We start from the raw sequence: 12822 nt of genomic DNA on the forward strand, positions 1-12822 counted from the left end.
GCAAAAACCCAACAGACCAAACAAATGAAGAGGAAATAGGCAGTCTACCTGAAAAAGAATTCAGAGTAATGATAGTAAAGATGATCCAAAATTGTGGAAATAGAATGGAGAAGGTACAAGAAACGTTTAACAAGGACCTAGAAGAACTAAAGAGCAAACAAACAATGATAACACCGCAATAAATGAAATTAAAAATTCTCTAGAAGGAATCAGTAGCAGAATAACTGAGGCAGAAGAACGGATAAGTGACCTGGAAGATAAAATAGTGGAAATAACTACTGCAGAGCAGAATAAAGAAAAATAATGAAAAGAATTGAGGACAGTCTCAGAGACCTCTGGGACAACATGAAACGCACCAACATTCGAATTATAGGGGTCCCAGAAGAAGAGAAAAAGAAAGGGACTGAGAAAATATTTGAAGAGATTATAGTTGAAAACTTCCCTAATATGGGAATGGAAATAGTCAGTCAAGTCCAGGAAGCCCAGAGAGACCCATACAAGATAAATCTAAGGATAAACTAGACACATATTAATCAAACTATCAAAAACTAAATACAAAGAAACAATATTAAAAGTAGTAAGTGGGGCTTCCCTGGTGGCGCAATGGTTGAGAGTCCGCCTGCCGATGCAGGGGACATGGGTTCGTGCCCCGGTCCAGGAAGATCCCACATGTCGTGGAGCGGCTAGGCCCGGGAGCCATGGCCGCTGGGCTTGCGCGTCCGGAGCCTGTGCTCCGCGACGGGAGAGGCCACAACAGTGAGAGGCCCACGTACCACAAAAAAAAAAAAAAAAAAAGTCATAAGGGAAAATCAACAAATAACATACAAGAGAATCCCCACACGGTTAACAGCTGATCTTTCACCAGAAACTCTGCAAGCCAGAGGGGAGTGGCAGGACATATTTAAAGTGATGAAAGGGAAGAACCTACAACCAAGATTACTCTACCCAGCAAAGATCTCATTCAGATTCGATGGAGAAATTAAAACCTTTACAGACAAGCAAAAGCTAAGAGAATTCAGCACCACCAAACCAACTGTACAACAAATGTTAAAGGAACTTCTCTAGGCAGGAAACATAAGGGAAGGAAACAACCTACAATAACAAACCCAAAACAATTAAGAAAATGGTAAAAGGAACATACATATCGATAATTACCTTAAATGTAGTTTAAGGCATAAACTGGCTGAATGGATACAAAAACAAGACCCATATATATGCTGTCTACAAGTGACTCACTTCAGACCTAGGGACACATACAGACTGAAAGTGAGGGGATGGAAAAAGATATTCCATGCAAATGGAAATCAAAAGAAAGCTGGAGTAGCAATGCTCATATCAGATAAAATAGACTTAAAATAAAGACTATTACAAGAGACAAAGAAGGACACTACATAATGATCAAGGGACCAATCCAAGAAGAAGATATAACAATTGTAAATATATATGCAACCAAGATAGGAGCACCTCAATACATAACGCAAATGCTAACAGTCATAAAAGGGGAAATCGATAGTAACACAATAATAGTAGGAGACTTTAACACCCCACTTTCACCAATGGACAGATCATCTAAAATAAAAATAAATAAGGAAACACAAGCTTTAAATGACACATTAGACAAGGTGGACTTAATTGATATTTATAGGACATTCCATCCAAAAACAACAGAATACACTTTCTTCTCAAGTGCTCATGGAACACTGTCCAGGATAGATCACATCCTGGGTCACAAATCAAGCCTTGGTAAATTTAAGAAAATTAAAATCATGTCAAGTATCTTTTCCAACCACAAGGCTATGAGACTAGATATCAATTACAGGAAAAAAAAACTGCAAAATATACAAACACATAGAGGCTAAACAATACACTACTAAATAACCAAGAGACCACTGAAGAAATCAAAGAGGAAATTTAAAAACTACCTAAAAACAAATGACAATGAACACATGACAACCCAAAACCTATGGGATGCAGCAAAAGCAGTTCTAAGAGGGAAGTTTATAGCAATACAATCCTACCTCAAGAAACAAGAAACATCTGAAATAAACAACCTAACCTTACACCTAAAGCAATTAGAGAAAGAAGAACAAAATACCCCGAAGTTAGCAGAAGGAAAGAAATCATAAAGATCAGATCATAAATAAATGAAAAAGAAATGAAGGAAAAGAGAGCAAAGATCAATAAAACTGAAAGCTGGTTCTTTGAGAAGATTAAAAAAATAGATAAACTATTAGCCAGACTCATCAGGAAAAAAAGGGTGAAGACTCAAATCCACAGAATCAGAAATGAAAAAGAAGAACTAACAACGGACACTGCAGAAATACAAAGCATCATGAGAGATTACTACAAGCAACTATATGCCAATAAAATGGACAACTTGGAAAAAATACACAAATTCTTAGAAAAGCACAACCTTCTAAGACTGAACCGGGAAGAAACAGAAAATATAAAAAGACCAATCACAGGCACTGAAATTGAGACTGTGATTAAAAATCTTCCAAAAAACAAAAGCCCAGGACCAGATGGCCTCACAGGCGAATTCTATCAAACATTTACAGAAGAGCTAACACCTATCTTTCTCAAACTATTCCAAAATACAGCAGAGGGAGAAACACTCCCAAATTCATTCTACGAGGCCACCGTCACCCTGATACCAAAACCAGACAAAGATGTCACAAAGAAAGAAAACTACAAGCCAATATCACTAATGAACATAGATGCAAAAATCCTCAACAAAATACGAGCAAACAGAATCCAACAGCACATTAAAAGGATCATATACCATGATCAAGTGGGGTTTGTCCCAGGAACGCAAGGAATCTTCAATATACACAAATCAATCAATGTGATAAAGCATATTAACAAATTGAAGGAGAAAAACCATATGATCATCTCAATAGATGCAGAAAAAGCTTTTGACAAAATTCAACACCCATTTATGATAAAAACCCGTCAGAAAGTAGGCACAGAAGGAAACTCCCTCAAGATAATAAGGCCATATATGACAAACCCACAGCCAACATCGTTCTCAATGTGAAAAACTGAAACCATTTCCTTTCAGATAAGGAACAAGACATGACTGTCCACTCTCACCATTATTCAACATAGTTTTGGAAGTTTTAGCCACAGCAATCAGAGAAGAAAAAGAAATAAAAGGAATCCAAATTGGAAAAGAAGAAGTAAAGCTGTCACTATGTGCAGATGACATGATACTATACATAGAGAATCCTAAAGATGCTACCGGACAACTACTAGAGCTAATCAGTGAATTTGGTAAAGTAGAAGGATACAAAATTAAGGCACAGAAATCTCTTGCATTCCTATATAATAATGCTGAAAAATCTGAAAGAGAAATTAAGGAAACACTCCCTTTTACCACTGCAACAAAAAGAATAAAACACCTAGGAATAAACCCACCTAAGGAGACAAAAGCCCTGTATGCAGAAAACTATAAGACACTGATGAAAGAAATTAAAGGTAAGACAAACAGATGGAGAGATATACTATGTTCTTGGATTGGAAGAATCAACATTGTAAAAATGACTATACTAATCAAAGCAATCTACAGATTCAGTGCAATCCCTATCAAACTACCAATGGCATTTTCCACAGAAATGGAACAAAAAATTTCACTATTTGTATGGAAACACAAAAGACCCTGAATACCCAAAGCAATCTTGAGAACGAAAAATGGAGCTGGAGGAATCAGGCTCCCTGACTTCAGACTATACTAAAAAGCTACAGTAACAAGACAGTATGGTACTGGCACAAAAACAGAAATATAGATCAATGGAACAGGACAGAAAGCCCAGAGATAAACCAACGCACATACAGTCACCTTATTTTTGATAAAGGAGGCAAGATTATACAATGGAGAAAAGACAGCCTCTTCAATAAGTGGTGCTGGGAAAACTGGACAGCTACATGTAAAAGAAAGAAATTAGAACACTCCCTAACACCATACACAAAAATAAACTCAAAATGGATTAAAGACCTAAATGTAAGGCCAGACACTATAAAACTCTTAGAGGAAAACATAGGCAGAACACTCTATGACGTAAATCACAGCAAGATCCTTTTTGACCCACCTCCTAGAGAAATGGAAATAAAAACAAAAATAAACAAGTGGGACCTAATGAAACTTAAAAGCTTTTGCACAGCAAAGGAAACTATAAACAAGACGAAAAGACAACCCTCAGAATGGGAGAAAATATTTGCAAATGAAGCAACTGACAAAGGATTAATCTCCAAAATATACAAGCAGCTCATGCAGCTCAATATAAAAAAAAAAACCCAATCCAAAAATGGGCAGAAGACCTAAATAAGACATTTCTCCAAAGAAGATATACAGATTGCCAACAAACACATGAAAGGATGCTCAACATCACTAATCATTAGAGAAATGCAAATCAGAACTACAATGAGGTATCACCTCACATCGGTCAGAATGGCCATCATCAAAAATCTACAAACAATAAATGCTGGAGAGGGTGTGGAGAAAAGGGAACCCTCTTGCACTGTTGTTGGAAATGTATATTGATACAGCCACTATGGAGAACAGTATGGAGGTTCCTTAAAAAACCTAAAATAGAAGTACGGTATGACCCAGCAATCCCACTACTGGGCATATACCCTGAGAAAACCATAATTCAAAAAGAGACATACACCACAATGTTCAATGCAGCACTGTTTACAATAGCCATGTCACGGAACCAACCTAAATGTCCATCGACAGATGAATGGATAAAGAAGATGTGGCACATTTATACAATGGAATACTACTCAGCCATAAAGAGAAACGAAATTGAGTTATTTGTATTGAGGTGGATGGATCTACAGTCTGTCACACAGAGTGAAGTCAGAGAAAAACCAATACTGTATGCTAACACATATATATGAAATCTAAAACAAGAAAAAAAAAACTGTTTCTTAAGAACCTAGGCGCAGGACAGGAATAAAGACGCAGATGTAGAGAATGGACTTGAGGACATGGGGAGGGGGAAGGGTAAGCTGGGATGAAGTGAGAGAGTGGCATGGACATGTATACACTACCAAGTGTGAAATAGATAGCTAGTGGGAAGCAGCCGCATAGCACAGGGAGATCAGCTCGGTGCTTTGTGACCACCCAGAGGGGTGGGATAGGGAGGGTGGGAGGGAGGGAGATGCAAGAGGGAAGAGATATGGGGATATATGTATATGTATAGCTAATTCACTTTGTTATACAGCAGAAACTAACACACCATTGTAAAGCAATTATACTCCAATATCCAATAAAGATGTTCAAAAAAAAAAAAAAACCAACCATGCTCTGATTAGAGCAATCTTTTCATAGTGTGCTCCAGGGAGAGAAGGACCTTTAGCTAACACCTTGCAACCTGGAGATTTTGTCTACTGAAAAAGACACCTCTGGAAAAACTCTCTTCAACTTCGTTCGGAACGCCTGTATCAGGTACCACTAACCAACCCTGGTACTGCTAAAACTCCAGAAAACAGACTCTTGGATTCATGTGACACATTTAAAAAAAGAACCAAACCCTGGCTGGACCTGCACACCACCTGGTGACTTGAAGGTAAAGATTCCCCAGAATTGAAACAGATGACATCTGATGAGACAGCTTTCCCGAGATGTCCAGACCAGCCCCATCAGAAAGTTCAGGATTCACAGTCTCTCCCTTTCATCTGGACTATTAACTGAGCCTAGTTTCTTATTCAAATTCATGGTCTCTGAATTTGCAAGCTACAGGCTGTGTTACTGATAAAACACTTGGTTCCAAACAGTTCTTCTGAGATAAAAACAACAAAAAAAGTCTTTGAAGTTTTGCTATTTTTGCAAAAAGTTCATTAGCTATTGCTTCATGTTTATTCCTGCACTATGTCTTCCCAAAGAGCTTGTTTAATTCTTTCAGTTTTGAGGGCACATTTGGATCACTATTCTAAGATACAAATTTTAGATGGGAAACGCCCAAGAGATCTCCCTCCTACCCCTCCTTGTTACTTGAATGTGACCTTGATAGGTTTCTAATCTGTGCACTTTTCCTCTGACATGGGTCACAACACCCAGGAAAGGTCCTTCCTGACATCGAGGGACAAAAGGCCACTAAATCTGAAAAAAACCTGACTCTTGATCAGTGATGCTTTCAGAGAAAGATCTTGATCAAAGGGGAAAATGTGAAAATTAATAAACAGAAACCTCATTTAAAATGGAGTAGTGATGCCAGAAGGGGGCGCTCTCATGTCCTACCACTCGATATCAATTGCACACCCAACAGAAAGAGCCATGCCTTGCATCTCCAACAGGGAGAAGGTGACTACTTTACTACCCAACAGGAGGAATGAAGCATTTCTCCTTGCTTGGCAATAACCCAGCTAATGAGACACTGTCATGACTGAGCCAATGAAAAACCATTACATTTTGAACTCCAGGTTCCTCCAGTGGATTCTTTGTTTATAACAGCCCCTCCCATCTCCCCCTTCTCCTCTATAAAAGAATGTTCCACCCCTTTGTTCACCAGACTTGCCTGTGGTTCACCACAGACTGCATGTCCCAAATTGCAATTCTTTGTTGATCCCCGATAAACCCATTTTGCTGGTAAAATAACTGGTTGTTTTAATGTTTTAGGTCAACAAGGTAGACTTCTTCTGCCCCAAAAATATGGATCAATATTTCACACTTTAACTGAACATGAGACCCTCTTTCTCTTCTTACTCTGACAATGGCCTGGAAAGATAAAGCCCTTTCTTCACCTCCATGGTCATATGGTTATCTACATCATACATCAGATTTGTCCCCACTCACTAAGAAATCTCACCAGCAGCACCCATCTTTGCAAAGCATTTAGAATAATTCTTTAAACTAGGAGATTCTCTCCCCACAGGCACTAGAAAACTGACTTACCCCTGGCTTAACAAGTAAAGGCAGCAGTCCCTAAAAATGACGTAACTAATAAGGTGTCGCTAGCTCAGCACTTCAAGATGATCTCCAATGCTTATGACCTTGACAAAATATAGCCTTTGGAAAAGAAACACCTGAGAGTTCTCCCTACTACCCTTCCTTGTTACTCAAATGGGCCTGAAGTGGTTTCCAGTCCACACACTGTCCATCTAACATGGGACATGACACTCAGGAAAGGTCCTTCCTGGCATCAAGGGATGAAGGCTACTGAACTCAGAAAACCTGACTTTTGATCAGCAATGCTTCTGGACAAAGATCTTGTTAAAAAGGGGAAAATGTGAACATTAATAAAGAAAATGTCAACCAACATCAGAAGTTGGGGAGGCCTGCAGAGGAAGCTCTCACACCCTACCACTCATTGTCAATTACCTCAAGCAGGAAGAGACTTACCTTGCATCTCCACTACCCCAGCAGGAAGAGATTTTCTCCTTGCCTAGCAACAAGCCCGGCCAATGGAAAATGCTGCAAGTTAGCCAATGAGAAGCTGTCATCACCCTGAACCCTTACTTTTCTCCAATGAACTTGCATTTTTCTTTTGCTAATGTACTCCTCGTCCCACCCTCTTTTTTTTATAAAAGCCTTCCATTTTGTATAACTCCCCGGGGTATCACTCTGCTTGCTAGAGGAGATGCTGTCTGATCCATGAATCATTTAATAAAGCCAATTAGGTCTTCAAATTTACTCAGTTGAATTTTATTTTTTAATAGGACCCATTAATCACAGACATTCCCACATGCTAGGCAGCCACTCATATGATCTGGGACCCAACCAGAAATAAACTTCCACCAAAAAACAAAAACTCTGCCAGGTACAGCTGCACACCATCCTGCTCACTGTCAATCTTATTACTACTGAATTGGGAGCTTTCACTGGTTTGCAAACTCCTTAAGTAAGCCATTGTTTCAGCCAAATATATCAAGTGCTGAAATCCACATCAACCCAACTGGGTATCCATTTAAAACTGATATCAAATCCCACATCCTAGACATCACCCTGGCCCAGAATCTCACTGCTCAGATGACATCTCAGACCACAAGTCTGCCACTGGAGACAACTTTACACCCTGGACACTAAGACCTCTGCCCACGGCCTGCCTTTCCTAAGGTACAAATTGAACACAAGACATTTCTGCTTTTCTTCCTTCAAAATTATGCATTCTATTACGTTTCTCAGCTTGCTGTCTGCTTAGCCCATAATCCTGGTATATATATTCCTCACTCTCTGCCAACACATATAGCCCCCTACACTCCCATGCCTAAAGGGAAATCTGGCAGATGTTACTATCAATACAATTTGTACACCATTCCAAAAATTAATGGCGATTATTACTTTCCCCAGGAAGCATCTGTTGTTTTACCAAAGTCAACCCTTCAAGCCCCTAGGAGAGGACCGCTCACTCCCCACTGCCTTCTCCTACTACTGCCCTCCAGTTTTCCACCAGAAACTCCTGCCCTGTGTCTCTCCCCATAACCACTCCTTTCCCTCAGTTACACACACATACCACTGTGAAAATGCTTTAGAGAACCCTAACTCAGAATTGGAATTAGGAATCCACAAGATCACAACTTGAACAGCACTGCAGGAAGAAGGAATACTGCCCCCTTGGCCTGGCAACAGCAAGCTGCCCTTGCTTGCAGTCAATGAAAAGGTGCCACCACTGCAAACTCTCATTTTCCACTGATGAACTTTTGCTCAAAGCAACCTCACCTGGGACTCCCCTTGTGGTCCAGTGGGTAAGACTCCACACTCCCAATGCAGGGGGCCCGGGTTTGGTCCCTGGTCGGGGAACTAGATCCCGCGTGCATGCCGCAACTAAGAGTTCACATGCCGCAACTAAGAGTCTGCATGCCACAATTAGAAGTCCGCATGCCTCAACTAAGAAGTCCGCATGCCACAGTTAAAGATCCCACATGCCGCTAAGACCTAGCACAGCCATAAATAAATAAATAGAATAGAATAGAATAAAATAAAATTAAAAAATTCCTCCCAACTTCCTCCTTTCCTCTATGAAAGAACACTCTCCTACTTTGCTCTCCAGACTGGCCTGTGGTTCACCACAGTTTGCTTGTCCCAAATTGCAATTCCTCTGCTATTTAGGAATAAGCTCAATTTTGCTGGCTGAACTGATTATCTTTTATTTTTTTTCCAAAAAGGTTGACACCACTAATCCCTAATATACTTTACTAAATTACCAGATCATACCCTCCAATAGCACAACTGCTCGACCTGCCATCTTAACCCAAGAAATACACCAAGATATTATTATCAGACTAATACTTTTAACACACTTTACAACTCTCCCAAAATATTATTAAAGAACCCCTCCACCCAAAAATTCCAGATCTGTGATCTTGGCTAATGCCATATAAATGGGAAACTTAATTATGAGCCGGCCTCAAGGACTCCTTATGCCTTCACCAGTGTTCCTCTGTGTTTTATTTTACTCTCATAAAAAATGCATTCTATGCTGTTTAAGGTAACTTATGCCCTATTCTGTAAATGTCTCCATTGTCTCTGTTATCACCCCAAGTTTCCTTAATATGATGTCAAAACATCAGAGGACTAATTGTATTAATCATGTTTTTTTTTTTTTTTTTTTCGGTACGTGGGCCTCTCACTGTTGTGGCCTCTCCCATTGCGGAGCACAGGCTCCGGACGCACAGGCTCAGCGGCCATGGCTCACGGGCCCAGCCGCTCTGCAGCATGTGGGATCTTCCCGGACCGGGGCATGAACCCGCATCCCCTGAATCGGCAGGCAGACTCTCAACCACTGCGCCACCAGTGAAGCCCTTAATTATGTTTTTAAAAAATATTTTTATGATATTTTGACTTCTTGGGGGCCTCCCTGACAGGGGAGAGATGGCCCCTCCTGGGGTAGCCAATACTTAAGAGACAGCAAAGGGCTCACAAGGGAGCATGACTTTCATACAAAAACCAACAATCCAGCGCTCACACTCTGAGCCACCTCCTCTGATGGCTCTTGCCCTCCAAGAGGCAATATTCCTCTGCCCGAATCACCCAGGGCCGGTACCAGTCAACTAGAGACCACCCTGCAGCCCACAGCCCACTGACATTATACAAACTAGCCATGCCGTTTCCCCTTTCCCGCCAAAATACAGTGCCCCATGCCTTCTCTTCACTGCTGTCTCTGCCTCCGGATGCTGGGTGCTTCCCCAAGTAGCCCCGAGTGCCATGCCTCTCATTTCTAACAGAACTGTGAGTAACAGTAAACTCTTCTTTCAATGGCATGGACCTCTCTGTATTGTTACTCAGTCACCGTTACAAATTAAGACCCAGGCACAAATCAGAGATACGGTTCCCAGCGTGGCCAAGTACAATGGTGGCACTTTAATTTCTTCATTTTATGCTGCTGAAATATCCTAATATTTCAATATGCACTACTAGAATATACACCTAAGATCCACTACTAAAAACTACTTTATAGGATCCAGCAGATGTTGGTAATTTGTTTTAGCAGTGGTAAGTGACAGGTGAAGTTAACGTGAGCAACTGTAAGGGTGAAAAGACCTTCTTCTAGGAGACTGAAGTCAATGGCTTAGACTTAAGCATCTAGTCCTAGTAGAGAGGAGGTGATACTTGGTAACATCCAGGGTCCAATTCTTCCCCTGTGTGGCTGGCACAGATACCCCCTACCCATTCAAATCTAGCTTCCTTGGGAGTTAGGTTTTGGTGAACCACAGAATCAGAACAGGGCCTTTTAGTAGGGATGGCGCTAAAGACAAAGATCTTCTTTCTGCAAGTTGCCACTGCTACCCACGTTAAAATGGGAGATAGGGACCTCCCTACTTGACTCCACGGGCATATTTCTGAAAAATAAAACCTCGTGCTTTACACAGAAAGAAACCACCCACATTTATTTTCCTCCTAATGAGCTACTTGCTTCCTCATATCTTTGATATTTCTTTTTTTTTATTATTTGAAAGACAGCATCAAAATTTTAAACAGTAATTTAAGTGGTGGGGGACAACATAAAAAAAGAAAGGAAGGAGAAGAAACAGATGAATACTTTTTAAACACAGCTTACAGATCCCAATGACTATACGGCTAGGTCAGGCAATGAAGTATTTTGATTGTATCAACTGCCAATTTTCAAATAATTTTATGACAAAATGATAATATGGGTCACAGCAATTTTACCATCTATAAATTTGTTCCTTGATGATTCGAAAGTCCCGTGGTAAGACCTGACGTATGTTAAGAGTTGAGATATAAATTATTAAACATTCAGGGTTTCTTGGTTTGGGTGGGAGGAGCAGTTTAAGAAAAGACATTTTTTTGGTTATAAAAATGAGATCACACTCCAAAATTTGGGATGTGAATTGGTTAGAACTTATAGTGGTTGCATGGATAAACCTGAAAAATTTTAACTGTTTTAATTTGGAACTTTCAAAAATATCCTTTCAATACAGAAGACAGGGACACACAGGGAACAAGATACCCCCCAAATCTCCTGGGCTTTCAGAATACTGCCTGTCAGGATGTCAGCTGAGTTTCAAAGACACAGGCAGGGATGGAATTAGGAGTCAAGCCACTTAGGAGAGTGAATGGAAAAATACCTAACAGAGTGTACTATACTTCCAGTGCTAAATTTAAAGAAGAAAAATTACTCCCCACACTGTTATTACTCTAAATAGATTCTGTTTTTATTCTGATGTAACTAGAGCATTAGGGTCAGAACACTTTCAGTAAAATTAAACTGGAATGCTCTGACTTTGAAGGAGAGATTACATTATTTCCTGAGAAATCCTTAGAAATGACATCTCTATCACAGAAAAAAGGTAGGAAGGGGGAGGAGAAAGGGGACTGTTCTCCTTTAGCTAGATTTACAGCAAACCGGAGCTGGGATTTCTTTCTTTTTTTTTTTTTTAACTTTCTAAAAGGAAGCTTCCTTCCTAATATGACTTGGGATATTGTTTTCTTCATTTGACTTCATGATAAATAATGTAATCTAAGTGCTCAGGAAGCACCAACCCCTCCTGTTTTGCAGGATGCGGACGTGTGATGCTGGACAGAGCACGAAGTGATCACAGTCCATTCCCTCTGGTGTCAGAAAACAAAAACAATAAAAACTTTTGTTGCTCTAGTCCGCATCATCACTGTTGAACAGGCTTTCATGCGAGAACACTCAGGATGAGGAGGTGACTCAGAAAGGGGCAGACAGAATCAGGAAGAGATAACTTAATGATTCAAGAACTATGCAAGTTATGATATTTAAAGAGTGAGGTTTAGAAAGCAATAGCATCCAATTGTTATGAGGAAGCCCTAACACTCTGAGCACAGAAACTTAATTTCAGGAAGGCTCCCAGAGAAATTATGATCACACTGTGGTACTTGGACACCCTCACATGGAAACAGCAATTATACGGTTTTAAGGTAGAAGAAGATTTTTCCAAAAGAGAAAGACGGAGCATGGTCAATGCATACCCACTGTCACTAACCATTTCTAACAAAGGTCTCTGGCACACTAGATGCAGTTTTGCTTCCTTTTAGATGATCAGGTTAGGATGTAATGAATACTATTGTCAATGCATGGAATTAATAAAATATTTTAGAAGTCACCTGGCCAAAGTGCCTTTATACCATAATGAGATTTGAGATTCACAATATGAGAGGCACTGGAAAATACATTCAAATTTTCTCTTTATGACTCTAAGTTACACAAGAATAGTGTTTGCTCATTCCCATGATGGAACTGAGTTTTAGCTACTGAAAACTCCTACAATGTAAAAACAAATACAATTATAAAGTCTTTCTATTAAAATGCTTGATGGATTGATAAACCAACATTCAGTATCATTAAATATATTAAAAAAAACTAAAACATCACATACCTTGAATAAGTAAAGCAA

The sequence above is a fragment of the Mesoplodon bidens genome (assembly GCF_964165515.1).
Source record: "Mesoplodon bidens genome assembly, chromosome: 14".
NCBI lineage: Eukaryota > Metazoa > Chordata > Mammalia > Artiodactyla > Ziphiidae > Mesoplodon > Mesoplodon bidens.